A 14,031-nucleotide genomic window follows, 5' to 3' on the forward strand; every position below is an offset into this window, starting at 1 on the left:
CAAACAAATACAAAAGACAAAAAAGCCGGCTTTGTTGGAGCAGTGGTCAAGGCGCCAGGATGGTTCTCCTAACGTTGCGATGGCCGCGGGTCGAATCCTGCTGGGACATACATGTACTTTGTGTTTGTGATTGTAATACTAAATGTTTTTATAGGCAACGGTGGAAAATCCGACAAGGAATAATCATCCCAGTCACGCCAGTAACCAGGCAGGTTAAGAGCGCATATCTTCTGAGATGATTTCTAAGTTGGCCATTGGGAGCCGGTAGGCTTGATGCCGAGGACCGTGGTTCGGAGCTCACGTTAAACCCCAGGTCCAGTCCAGAAAAACCCTCGTTGGTAAAAGGAGACTTTAAAGCATAAACAAAAGACAAAAAATGCATTCAAAATTAATTTTGATTACTTAAGCTATATCTGTATTAAGACGGATGTTATTTCAAAAGTAAATTTAACTAAACCTAATTAATAAGAAAAATATAACTTTCATAATATAAAATATAATATGATTCATATAAACAGCTTAATAATAATAAAAATAAATAATATTAAAATGTTATTACTAATGCTATTTTAAAAAATGTATAGAGCTATTATATACTTAATAACAATCACGATTGAACCAACAGTTTTATTATATAATATTATGTAACATCCCTCAGTTTTTCTTAAAGTTTTTAGTCCATTCATTTTAGATTACTTCATAACCTAATTTAAAATTTTTCCAAAAAAAAAAAATCTATAAAATCACTTACTGAAATTCTAATTTAAAAATCCACCAGATATTTAAAACTTAATTATATTACCTAAAAAAAAACACCATTATCATAGCTTCTGGTTTCTTTTTTATGAAATCATTATAAGTAAAATGAGAAAAGTATCTGTGTACGTAAAAAAAAAGCTGAAATAAATCTCTAAAATACCTAGCAGCATTACGACGAAATTAGGCAGATTAAAAGAAGAAGCGGCACTAAAAAATATCATTAAAATTTAATCGTCATAAATTAACATTTTTAAAGTAGTTGTGTGTGTGGTCCTAGGTCTGACTTCGCGGCGCTGTACTTTCACTTCGGAATTACGATTGAGCCAAAGCACATCCTGTACAGATAAAAATTCTATGAAATTCGTTATTGGAATGGAAACACGTTCTGGGAAATACTTAATGCCAGCGCTTGGTTATTAGATAATACGATCGTCCTGGGTAAATATTAAATTGACGGGCTTGGCCCTAGCGAAATTGTTTGGTAAACAGAAGGTTGCTCAATAAATTATTGATAAGCAAAATATAAAGTTCTGTATTCCTGTATACAAATCTCGATTTCCTTTGAATGTATGTTCTTAAATGTCCTATCAAAATCAATATAACGAAAGGGTCATTTTTCACTTCATTCAATTCAACTTTAATTATTTAGTAATAAAAAGTAATTAGCCAACAATTTAATAATAATAATAACCAGCGCCACTGTCCTCCATTCTGTTAATTTTACAGTATTTTCTGCTGCCCAAACCAAGCTCGAACACCTCGACATTAAGATTTCGCACACTTAAACTTAGCTCCATTTATTTATTGTCTCACTTATTGTATCACATCCTCGCGTGTCAATATTAGTCTTGAAGAATGAAAGCATAAAAAACTATATGTTCTTGCCTCAAAATACACCTAAAATATTTAATGCCCTTAAGGAAATCTGTCTTTATTCTAAAACCTAGTTTTATCCAGTACATAGCTTCATTTTGAGATAGCTTTTATCTGTGTACAATTTTATTTACTTATTTTTCTAGATATTTGTTTCATTTGATTATTGATTTATTTTATTTACTTTTAAATTCTAAACGTTATATTTGTTAATCGATCATTACCTTATTGTTTTGAGATTTCTTGAAACGCGTAACATTCAATATATCAATATAAAAGTCCAGAGCCAGTCTATCTTAAAAATCCAGAGCCATTAAACATCTACCACCTATTAATTTTTTCAATTATCTATATATAAGGTGGAGCAAAAGTTCTGCTACTAATTTGAACGCGTAACAGACGGAATGGCTCTAGCTTTTCTGTTCTCGTTAATATTTCTTAGTCTCTATTAAAGTCTCCACAAAATGTTAATGCGTTGGGAAGACCAATAATATCATTCAATATATCACACTTTATTTTCAATATTTTGTATATAGTCTATCTTAAAAATCCAGAGCCATTAAACATCTACCATTTATTAATTTGTTCAGTTATCTATATACTATTTTGATTGTGATGCTTGTTTTGCTCAGTTTCGCTTTAACCATTGTGTTGTATAGATGTCCAAATATTATTGTGGATAAATATACACCACAATAATGAGCAGAAATATATCTGCAAAATCAGAGAAATTTAATAAACGTGTTATATTATAAGTTATTTTAGGTGCCTGTACGTATTCTTAACATTTTCTCAATTTAAAAAGGCAATTGCTCAGATTAATTGATACAATGTAATGTCAATCAAAAAAAATTGCCATCATTTTTTTCAACCTTACCGACATTGAAGTGTTGAAAGAACTGCGTTGTACATTGGTAGTAATTCAACAATCTGTCCATTTTCGGAGTTCTCATGTATTTCTAATCCATGTGCCATCCAAACCATGCTTCATCAATATGAAAATGTAATAATCAGAATACTCTATTCGAGCTGCAACAATGAATATTTTACAGTTTTTACAGCATATGCCCGAGTGTGCTTCGGTTACAGCTATTAAATTTGTTCAATTGATACTAGAAGAAATCTGCAGTAAGAGTTTCATTCTGTTTTATAGCTTACACTTGCTATTGATCTTACCATATACACTTTGAAACTTGACAATTTGTTTCTTTGGCTAAATCCCATCTTCTTGAGCTTGGGTTTGTCATATTAGATCCACTTTTCAGCACCTAACACAATACGCTCTATAAAACATTTAAGTTAAGCTCATAAGCTCTATAGAACATCATACGTTTCTAATGTGATGAAGTTAATGGGCTTCGACAGAATTTTTTTTCAAATCAAGCAACAAAAGTAATGAAAGAAGAATATGCAATGAATGAATAATAAAGCAATAATACTAAGTGGAAAGATATTTTCAAGATTTTTCAATTAAGAAGTCATTAAAATTATATTAGTTTTTTACAGTTTAATAAAATTATAACCATTTAATATAAATGTCACTTAGTTCGATGATAACCTACACAAGATTATAACATTTTATTAATAATAAATACCTCATACATGTATTATTATATAGTCTACTGCTAATTTTCTCTATTAAAAAATAAATATTTCTGTTGTTTTAACAAATTAATTAATGACAATAAAAGTAAACGTAAAATTAACCTAAAAATACCCTCTAACCATTATTCTCGTAAACAACATTAAGTAACAGTCAGTGCCACTAGTGAAATTTCTTTTAATTTATTATCAACATAGTATTGACTCTGAATTCTCGTATTGCTTGAATATTTGGTATCATTCTCTACAATACAATGGAACCTCCGTTATATATTCAAATTGAGAATAAGCTGAAAAGGGAAGGTTTCTCAACACATTGTACTTTCAAAAGGTAACTGTTATTAAATATCTATTTTTTATTTTACTGAATTTTAAATGATATAAGAAACATAAAAGTATTTATTTTCTAGACCTATTGTTATAGATGGGAAAACAAATACAACAAAATAAATGTACACTTGAACGAGACAATTGCATTAACAACACAAAAGATTAATTATATGATAATTAAAAGATTGTTGTGGAACATTCGATATGAAACGACATCCTGTCAAGATTAAAACCATCTATAAAATTTGTTCTTTGAACGGAATCGTATTCTGAGAACCACTTAATACCAGTTCCCTTCGGTTATTAGATAATCTCACTGTTCTGGGCTAACGCTAAGCTCACACGCGGGGTACAAGAACAGGCCCATCCCCCTGTTCGCAGTTTGCCTTCTAAGAATTGGGCCGAGTTGGCGCGCACGCAGCTGCTTTTTGAAGAAATATGACGGGCTTGTTTTCGATGCGGTTTAACGCTTTTTCGAGGTGTCTTGTGCCTGTTTGCTTTCAGACCACGGCAAAGCTGCTGAAAATTTCCAGAGACGGCTTGATTCGCATCTGCCTCTAATATAAATATATCGGGGAATGTTTGGACGTTATATTTCGGTTTTTCAACTAAATATAAACAGTATCCAATGACCAATATATTTTACAAATCAGAAAAAGTAGAAACATTTGTCGATAAACAGAAAATTGTTAAAAACCACAAGGAATGTTCGTATAAGAAACAATATAATATTTATAAATCATAACAGAATATTTCAGTTTAATATCATAATAACAATTAAATATTATAATAACGCTTATAGGTTATCATGTTGTTGCTATTATAAAAATCATATAAAGTAAAAGTCTTATAATCTTATAGTTTTTATACATAGCATTATTAAGATAAATTTTGTGTTTTCAATCTCAAAACCCTTTCGATGTTCTCCTCAATATAGCTTAATTATTTATAATAGATTATAAATTAATTATTTATATCCAAATAGGATATAATATATACAAAATCTTAAGAAATGACTTAAACCTGGACTTTATTGAAATGATTGTTATGGCCGTCATCTCCACTGTTCACTCAAAACCGACTAGACTAGACGGTATCTTATCATTCTTATCATTCACCTAGGTACTCTAATGTACAAATTTCCTTACTCATAGGGAATTTCGTATACAACTAGGGAACCAACAATACGAACTTTTTCGGTCTTATGTTCTTCTTTTTCGTTTTTGTAGTAGGTAGGCATTAAATATTATTACTCATTGTAGAACTTAATGAGTAATTATATCGAGCTGATCCTCATCTATTTTGAAAAAGAATGCTTATGAAATTATTAAATTCACTCTCTAAAGAGTTTGTTTCAGATGTGATGAGGGTTCTCGAAATTGAGGAATTCAGGACGAGTAACTTTTGGGATGATATAACATATTATAGAGTACGGTCTGTATGTTTAAGTTTCCTGTAAACCTGATATCCTAGTGACCATTGGCTATTTCAGTCTTAATTAAAACGCCTAAAATATAAATCGTCGATTTCCATGGTGAATTAAAAATTCAAATATTGAGAAGTCATATTAATTCATGATTAACTGAAATTTTGGTCAGGGCCTGTTTGAATTTGCGGTTTCCATGATTCCAAATTGACAGGAGGGAACATAATGTTTATCCTGTCCAAGCAAAGAGGTAAGTTGACACTTAAAAATCGCGGATGGAGGTAAAGAGGGAATTTACGTCAAACCAACAAGGGTGTTCCCTTGATTAGTTTGTCTCTTGTGTATCAAATCAAAATATTTTTTAATTTAATACGGATCCATTAGCTCTTGGAGAAGTCTAGCCAAGTGTAAATGAAATAAGAAAAAGAAGAGTAAATGAAAATTTCAGGCAGACTGAATCTAAATCTAACGAATCTAAAATTACTTAACCAAATTTGACGAAGATCAGGAACGCGTTCTCTTGAAAGATCTACATTTCATTACTAAAAGTTTTATTTAATTTTATTAACACATGAACTGAATGTGACGACTACAAAATGACCACGCACACAATGAAGATAACTTTCGCATTGATGGCCTCGTCAATTTTTAAAATTTAACTCCACAATATTTATTTTATAGAGCTATTTGGAACCAAGGACATATACCAAAAGATTGAATATGCATAACAATTTAGCCACATGTATACAAAATAGTCAAGAGAAAATTTACCAAAAGGATTTTTTTTTAATAAGAATATTGCAATAAAATATAACTGATTTCTGTTAAATTTAAACCTTGAGTATGGTTTGGAACACCCTGTATAAGAATGTATTTGAGTATTTAATATTAAATAACAACGATATTTACTGAAATGAAATATTAATCTAAACATTTTATATAAAATATATTTCGAAATTGACTACATTATGTATAATCACATTGTCTCTATTTTATTCTAACATATCCATCGGGTAGGCTATTTCGCAACTCACTTGTAACGTAATATATTCAGGAGCTACCTGAAAATTTACTTCATTATACAGTCTTATGCTATCGTGAAATTTAAAGTGCATCTAAGGTAGCACTGCATACGCTTGAATAAGTAATAAATCACTTAGTAACGGTATTCTTGGAACTCGAACAGCCAAGTCGCTGAAAGGGCACAGGGCATCTAAAGGTTAATTTAATTTCTAGTTTGTTTTTGAAAATTTGTTTTCGTGCGCTTCCGTAACATGAATGCAAAACTAACTTAAATTCACCCACGTTTTAGATTTAGTCTTTAAAATGTATTGATCAAACGGTAGAACGACATGCAAAGGTACGTTTAGAAGCTTTAAAATACTTTTTTTAGTTTTTTTTTATTCATAAATTGGTTAAATTGTGAATAAGTAGATGGTTCTATCAGATTATCTATCTTTTAATCATGAAAACGAAAAATATCATCCAGAACGAATCAGACACATATAAACTATTAAACTACATGGTTAACTCTGTTATACTTGAATTAATACACAAGCAAGGCAAGTAGATGATTAAAACATTAGTATGTATTTTCAAAATTAAAATAAAACTGGCCAAATGGAGCTATTAAGTTGTATTTTCCAGTCTCTAGTATATTTGAAGTTCTTGATAACTTCCACTTGTAATTTTTCCACAGCTTTAGTCAGATATTAAAGGCCGATTTGTTCTGCAAGTTTGTCAGGTTTTTTTAAACACAATTGTCTGAATCACCTTGAAAAAATCCGGAACATGTCTCAATCAGGCATTGAACAAGTATGTCAAGATAATGATTTCTTAACAAAATAGCTCTTTCAACAACTTAGGTGAAATACAAACAAATCCAGGAGCCTTTTTAGGATTGAGGTGTTTATCAATTTACAAAGACACAAAAGACAACGCTCAACATAAACTTTATAAAGGCAGTAGTCTTTCTGATTCTTGCTAAGAGCTTTGGTAAAATGTGCTGCAAGCTCATAATGTTCAAGGCATTATAGAATAGAAATGCCCAGATATCTTGTAAAAGCCATTTCTACTTAAGATTGACGAGTTTCTTGAAAACTCATTCTGTTTAGAGCCTCATAGAGCTTCAGCAGTAATGCTTAACATCTTCATGGCCTATATTCTTCATATTGGGGCCAAAAATTCTATGTTTTACACAAACGACTCCGTTATAGTTTTGAGACCAAATAATTTGTTGGAAGCCTTTATTTCTATGGTAAGTCAAAAACTATATATTTGGGGGAACAAGGGGGCCATCAACCTCTGAACTTATTAACAACCACTGAGAAGCAACTCTCAATTCCAGTAACATAATTATGCTCTGCCCCACGTAATATCATATTATTTACAGTAATATACCGTTTAAAAATTAGAAAAGATTATCGCATCCAGCAAACCTCGCTCATTTTTTGCAAAGTCACTGATGATACGTACGATTTGTTGACCAAATCTGGCCGCTGTTTTCACCTGGCCGTTGGTTGTTTATAGTGCAGCAGTAGTGTGAAGCTTCGACTACGATATTTTTTTCATTTCTCGTATTGTGGTACGACATCCGTTGTACATTTCACCGCCCATAATTATTCGTTTTAAAAATTGCTCGTTTTCATTTTGTTTCAACAGCAATTCACATATATATACTTGTCACAGTTAATTCATATGGCACTTCTTTCGATAACTATTCTTTTTGAAATGGTTCAAAACTGTTTTATATTCTCTATTTAATTCCCTGGCGGCGTCGCGAGATAAAATATCAATCTATCTCAAAGACATTTTCAACGATTAGAGTGTAAGGACGAGGTTTATCTTTACCATCGAAAATTCGGGAACAAGAACGAGCAAGCCAATTCTGAAGCTGCCATTCACTTCTACGCAAAACACTACAGAACTTTTGATGAACCTGCATTGTATTTTTACCTTTTCGAATTTTTAAAATGGTAAAATATTACGAAAACAATCTTTGTAATAGTCAACTTTTAATGCATAATAACTTTTAACTGAATAAAAGAATGACTGTACCTTTATATATAGAATGTTTCGTAGACATTTCTAAAACCATGTGGTATAACTTCACCCAATAAGCATAACTAAAGATGTGACTTTAAAGCCGTTTATTAGAAAAAGTATTTTTTCCTAACTTTATCTGTATATTTATTGCTCTACTATTAATTCATAAACTGTTATTCATGTTAACTATTGAAGCTTAATAGAGCATACTGTTTTATGTCTTCAAATAATTAGGTCAAATGTCAGCCTGCATGGTAGTAAATACTAATTTATATATGATGCATTAAGACCATAATAAACCTAATAATAGAACATTATATAATACAATACATTTATGAATAGTATTATATTTCGATAAGTTTGTAGTATTTAAATAAGATTGAACATGTAAATTTACGCTTCAAGACATTAAATAAATAACATAATTATTATTAGAAGTAATTTTCTAAAATACTTTTTAGTTGTTATTGTTATCTTGTTAACATATATTAAAAATGTTCATAATTTTAATAAACCAATGTAATTAAGTTAGTGTATTTCTTATTTCTTAGTCATCATTGTTATTTCTATTCTGAATTTTACATAATTGTATTATAATTGCATTTATTACATTGCATTTTAAAAGTTGCCCTAACCTTAGCCATATATTAAAATAACCATATTATTATTGTCGAGTTTTTGACTTCAACTACTTCTTCAGCTTTTCTGGCCCCAAGAAGCCAATCATTTATTATCTAAGACGGTTTGTGGGTTATGTAAAGATATCATATTTCTTCATAGTTCTTACGGGATCTTAATAATGGATTATGGCTATAACTACTAACTTACAAAAAAACTTATTGCTTTGGGTTATAACTGGGTATTCAGAATCATCATCAACATTTTGAAATTTGAGTTTTTTTTAATACATTTTTTTGCCATGACTCAAAAATACGGAGAAAAATAAAGACTTTTATTGTGATTTGTCGTGTTCTTGATGTACATAAAATGGAAAAGAGCGTTAATTCATAAGATATGAAAAGAAAACCTTTTCAACCAACAAATCAATTTCAGTAAATGGACATTTCCGACGTAAAAGTATGGCTTTTAGGTGTTAGATTCACTATCATTGGCTTAAAACGATCAACCCTTCTAGTATAAATATATCAGCTTAATATATTTGAGGTAACACACCTTATTAAAAATGAGTGCCTTAGTTAGCCTAGTTTCTCTTTGTCAAAGATTATGATGAGATCCAAAAACATCCATATCTGAACTGATTGTAGCTATATAAACTTGTCTCAAATCCACAACATTTATTTATACTTATAACAATACAGAAGATAATATAATATATCTTTCTATAAATTTAATTGAAGTAAATTAAAATAATCAATAATATAATGTATTCCATTTCGTGTGCAGTAAATATCAGTGTAGGTCATGACATTCACTGCACCAAGAATGATGAGGTTCGTGAAAGGCACGATCCTTGAACTAAAATTAAAATTCGATATTTTTTGCTTCAAGGGGCAGATATTTTAAAAATGTACACAATATGTATTATTTAGTAGTACATATTATAAAACAATTTAGAAAATAATATAAAATCGTACTTATCGATTTAAATAAGTTTTGTGACAAAGTACATGAATGTACAAAGTATGTGAATGCACGTGAGTGAATATTACAAATTTATTCAGTTTCTAAAATTAAAATTCTCCTCAACTTTGACCCATTGAGGCTTACAAGAGCATTATCAATGAGGTGAACTGATATTTCCTCGCTAAAAACAGACAAAAATCAACAATTTGCAAATATGGATCAGGAGCAGGCTGAACTATTGACACAATATTTTCAAAACTCAGATGGCCAACCAAGTCGAGTAAAATACTAATTGCAACGAGAACCAAGAAGTATCTTGGATTACATTATTGGTAGTAACCAATATTGTAATCTAGATGCCGTTTTATAACTTTACCTACTCACAATTTTCCAAACACATAAGTCTTAAACCCCAAGAGCAGCAAAATAAAACAGTCAAATGGCCCAATTTTTAAAAGCTTTGAATTAGTCCACAGAAAAACGCAAGCAATAATTTTCCACCATAGACGTTTCCTTACCGAAAACCAATTTAATTAATGAAAAAGTTCTTATTCTATGATCTCATTTCTCCAAACCAAGATAAAAAAATCTTAAATGTTCCAAAATAAGATATTGAAAGCCCCATAGTGGACCAGAAACAACCAAATACATCATGAAACGGAGGTACCACATCATATCCAGAAATTAACGAACGCACTTATGCTCTCCTTTGGGAGTTTCATATAGCCAACCATATAACATTTCATATAACAACATCTGAAAAAAGAATAATTTGAAATATTGAGCTCAAAACAAATCGAATATTAGTTAAAGGATATTGATTTTTACATTCTTCCTTGAGAAATATAGAAATTTTATAAGAAAGACCAATACATTTTCTAAATTTAATCTATATAAAAATTAGCATTTGTTGACTCGTCATGTTGCCTTAGTTTTGCTTACAAAATTTTAGACTAAATAGTTGTGGCATGATTTTAATTCCATATTTAACCACCTGAATCTCTAACCTATTAATTTATATTTTCAATTAAAATTAAAAAAGTTTTGTTAAGATTCATGTGGTCGAAAAAAAGAATAATATGTAATAAATACTTTTATTGTGAATGTAAATAGCAGTTCAACTGAAAAGTCCCCGGCCTGACACACAGATGGCGCTAAATTAAATACATATGTTATTTAGTTAGCCCTAACCCTCAAATGATGCGTGTATAAATTTGACAGCTGTCCGATCATTTCAGTTTGTGCATTTTGAGTGAAGCAAATTTTGTTATTGTGAAAAAATAAAAAGGAATTTCACGTGTTGATAAAATATTGCTTTTTGGAGGGAAAAAATACAGAGTGGAGTGCACACGATGAACCCGCTCCAAAGCGTGGGAAAACGCAACAGTCGGCTAGCAAGGTTATGACGTCTGAAAAGGAAGGGCCATTGACAGAGGTAAGTTAAGGTAAGGTTAAATAGCGTTATTGGACCGTTTGAAGAACGAAATTGACGAAAATCGGCCGCATTTGAAGAAAAAGAAAGTGCTGCTTCACCAAGACAATGCACCGTGTGACAAGTCAGTGAAAACTTATGGCAAACATCAATGATTTGGGCTTCGAATTGCTTCCTCATCCACCGTATTCTCCAGATCTGGCCCCCAGCGACTATCTCATGTTCTTAAATCTCAAGAGAATGATCGCTGGTAAGAAATTTTCTTCGAATGAAGAAAATGCTATTTTGAAGCAAAGGACAAATCGTACTACAAAAATGGTATCGAAAAGTTGGAGGTGTACCGACCCTATCAGTGTATCATCCTTGAAGGGAATTATGTTGAATAAAAACCTAATTTTGCCAAAAAAATAACTTTTACTAGGGTAAGTTGAGGACTTTTCAATTGACCTGTTGTATAGTTAATCATGTGAATATTTAATTTGAAGAATTGATGTTTTAAATCAATATTTATATTAAGTGGTAGATTTATTATTGGACATTACCAATATGTACTGAATTAATATAATTAAAATAAAAACTGCTTGATCTGTATTTCTGTTATTGCAGTCCGACTCTGTCTTTTCAAAAACCATTAATTATGGCCTAGCAGCGAAATGGCAACGTATTATCCCTTAACCCTTGGGTCGTTTCCAAGAACAACGATACGTTGTGGGATACATACGGCCATATGGCAGATTTTTTTTGTTGTACTTCTCCGTATGGGTCTCCCTCGAATATTATACAGCGATCAAAGGAGATCGTTTCGTGTTGGGTGACCGATTTCAATAGGTTTCTCAAGCTGATGTGTTAGAATGGGTCTCAAAGAAAAGTTTGCCCGACATAGCTGTTCGCTAGAGAGTTCATTGCCACACGTACATTGTGTTGGTGCAGAAATACCAGCGAGATAACAAGCCATTAATCAATTTGATTTATTGTTACCTCATTACGACTCAAAAGCAAATTGAAGTAACTTGTTAAAAGAAAAAACAGTTACAATAGAATGATGGTTGATGTGTATATAAACAGTATGAAATGGACTTTTTTCTTCTGTTAACCAATTAAATAATATTTGTTTTGGATTTTAAATATATTATATTATTAGAACGATATACTGTTACAGACATGCCGTTAAATTTAGATACAATTTTTATTAAATTTGCTTATATAGTAATAATAAAGGATGTATTAATAGATTACCGTAATGGATATTGTAATATTAATATTTATTGAAATTAAAAAATATAGATTTTTTCAATAAAATCTCAAATGGCAATTTCATAAACACATTAAAATAAATTTTGGAGCATTTGAAATATTAAACAAATATTGCATAACAATAATAAATATCTAACACAAACTGACCTTAAAAACACGCTGATCTTTGCAAATTAATTAAATTAATAGTTTTTTACAATTAACTGAACATATACAGAACATAAATTTAACTGCACTTCATAAAAATCACTATGAAAACATGATTTATGGCATTAAGGTTCTTGTAAAATTAATAAAATCATATGTTGATATCGACCCTAATCAAAATTACTGAATCTTTATCGACAGAATGGCCCTCCTATTTAACAATTTAATATTTACATTGTCCATCTGCCCAAAGACTGGGACTTCAGCTCCAATTAGAACGGTCATAAAAAATAGCAAGCACAAACAACATATCTTATATCCCGAAAAGCTCAGGGTCCCGACAGTAATACCATCCAAAAAGTTCAAAATCTTCCTCATAACCAACACAATGATCTAACATCACAAATTTCATCTTTAGACTGTTAAGACCTTTCCATATATCTAGAAATACGTCTATATTGCTGTTGTTCCGAAAAAAGAGACAAATCAGCACCCTCCAACTACCGTGCATTCAATCTTCTGACTGCACTATCTAATACCGTTTAGAGAGCAATTCTCTATGCTCTCAATAAATCTGCGAAAATTTTGTATATCAAGAGCACTGTTTTATCTCCTGTGTAGGTCAAGTAAACTACTAATACGAATTAAAATCCTATGTGAGCCTAACTCTGCATGGTGTTCCAAAAACAACTAAATACAGCGAGAAACGGGGATGCCATTCAGTTCACAAACTCAATCACCGAAAGATCCATAAAGGTATACGTGTATTAATTCCCTTCTGACTCTGCTACCATACTTATGTTACACATTATGCAACAATATATCGAATTGTACTTAAGAAAGGTCCTCATACCATTTTCGAGTCATCGTGTCCAGATATTAAAAAGCATCCTTGACCCATCCTTTGCTGCTACTACCACAATCCTGATTCCAAGACTAACATATCCTAAAGTATTTTTGTGGTCAGATCACATTCAAGAATCCACTCAAATATTGGAAAGCCAAGAACATTTCTAGTTGAAATCAAGATCATTGGCTATTATATTTCTGATATTCAATTTGGTGTGGTCATGACTCCTCTACCAAGTCTAGATTTTAAAAGCCTTAGTCCTTATAACTAGGGTAACTAAACATATCAAGAAATCGACGTATATGTCTCTAATTTTAGAAATACAAACACTTTAAATGCAAGTTTCAGTATCAATAACGCTTTAATTTAATTTATTCATACTCTGCTCTTACAATATTATTATATCTTATAATTTATATTTACATTTTATTATAATATAAATGACGATTTATAATTAGGAAAAATATTTTTACCATTCTAGATGATCGTAAATGATAAGACAACTAAGTTTACTGTGTAATATCAATAACTAATCAACAATATTTGTTATTTATTTCAACAATAATATAAAACTTTATACCTAGAGAATATTGTCCATTATTGTTGTACGTTATTCTGCACAATAGGGAAATACAGTGTTTTTGATTGTTTCTGCTGTTTCTCGAAAATAGTACAGAGCATATAAAGTGTCCCACTTCTAAACAAGTGGGTACTCATTGAAATAATTAT

The sequence above is a fragment of the Rhynchophorus ferrugineus genome, unplaced genomic scaffold (genome assembly GCF_030347505.1).
Source record: "Rhynchophorus ferrugineus isolate W39M unplaced genomic scaffold, kcgeb_rfMv2 rfM1, whole genome shotgun sequence".
In the NCBI taxonomy this organism is placed as follows: domain Eukaryota; kingdom Metazoa; phylum Arthropoda; class Insecta; order Coleoptera; family Curculionidae; genus Rhynchophorus; species Rhynchophorus ferrugineus.